Below are 1,496 nucleotides of genomic sequence, written 5' to 3'. Positions count from 1 at the left end.
CGGGCTGGTCCTGCTCTGAGCCAGGCTCGCCACAACCCACATCAGTCGGAGACCTGGGGTTTTTTTGGGGGTTTTTGGTTTAATTTCTTTTTTTTCCCCCATGGATATTTGGGGATGTTCCTGCTCACTGCTGTTTTGCTTCTTCCTTCATGTATGTAGCAGTCAGAAAGATGGGGCAGACTTCCAGGAGTAATCGCTTGCCTTTTTTCTTGAGTTGTCTTGAGTTTCCCAGGCTGATGCTTGGCTTTTTCTGGATAGCGCTGGCCTCTGGCATCATTACTGATCCCAAAGCTCCCGGGCACAGCGTTGCTACTCTCCATCTCTTAGCTGTGGCACACGTTTAGCCGAGTGCCTGCTGTCACCGCTGCGGAGGGTCAAAGTGGAGCACAGAGTTTACGCGGAGCTTGCAGGCTGGAGTACACATTTTTTGTGGTGATTAAACTTCTGCCTTGAGTGCCTCGGCGTCTCTGCATGGGAAGGTCTGCGGTCGTTTGAGATAGGCTTCTCTTCCTGTGTTTTTTAGCTCCATTCTGTCAGTATTTCTGTCCTTCTCGAGACCTGTGACGTTTTTTTCTTTCTATTCTAGTTTCTCTACAGGTAGCAGTGTCTTACTTCCCTTTGCACTCACCAGACCTCATCGCTGCTGCTTCCCATCTTTGCAATTTCTTTAGTAAGTGATTAAGTAGATAACGATGATACTTCTGTATTGGAATTGGGCTTTTCACGTGCTCCTCCAGTTCGGTTAGTTGGGAACGGGAGAATGAAACACTCCTGGCTTCGCGCTGTCTGCAGGGTTGGAAGGACAGCCTTGCATCCGTAGGCTGAGCCTACGGCTAGGCGCAAAGCCTAGGATTGCAAAACCTAAAAAATCTTTCTGGATTTTTGCTGAACAATCTGCACATCGTGTGTCCCGCAAATTCCCTGACATCTGCTTGGCAAGCCGCGGTACGCATCTTTTTCTAGAAAGTGGCTCGGAAGAACTGAGGGATTTCTGTTTTCATCTTTAATCTAGAAAGCCTTCTGCAAGTTGCTTTCACAGATCTATTTAAAGGAAGACAAAAGTGTGAAGCTGCCCACCAAGAGGATTCTAGATTTTATTTTCTTTTTTACCGACTGGCTCTGGATTGAGTCTCTTTAAATAAAGGTCTCTCTTCTCTGAGCAGCTGCCTCATTTGCTCCTGTTCTGAAAGTAGCATCACTTCAGAGACTTCTCGGAGCGAAGGAGCCTCTTTCAAGGGCTCAGGGCTTTTTCCGCCCCTTCCCTCAGTGCTGTGGTATTGTTTGGCTGAAGTGTCCCTTCCTTTCCAGCAACCTTTAATTTTTCTGCAGAGGGGTTGGTTCTGAGGTTACCTCAATTCTCTTCCCAAGGGAAATTCAGACTAAAAAAAAAAAGTCAACTTTCCTGTCCTTGTTTTGTTGTAAACCTGCTTGCACTCTGGGAAGAAGGAAAAAAAAGAAGTAACCATGCCTTTTGCATGCGGCCCGGATTGTGGGAT

General features: G+C 47.1%; 1 protein-coding gene across 1 annotated transcript in view; it reads left to right on the top strand.

Annotated features, from left to right (window-relative positions):
- LOC104161654 (BCL-6 corepressor-like) overlaps positions 1 to 1,496 on the top strand; it is a gene marked incomplete at its 5' end in the record, with an annotated part of 35,620 nt that overhangs the window by 15,099 nt on the left and 19,025 nt on the right.

The sequence above is a fragment of the Cariama cristata genome, unplaced genomic scaffold (assembly GCF_000690535.1).
Source record: "Cariama cristata isolate BGI_N322 unplaced genomic scaffold, ASM69053v1 scaffold920, whole genome shotgun sequence".
Taxonomy (NCBI): Eukaryota; Metazoa; Chordata; class Aves; order Cariamiformes; family Cariamidae; genus Cariama; species Cariama cristata.
The sequence above is the reverse complement of the archived record's forward strand: the minus strand, read 5'-3'. Positions and strand labels throughout refer to the sequence as shown.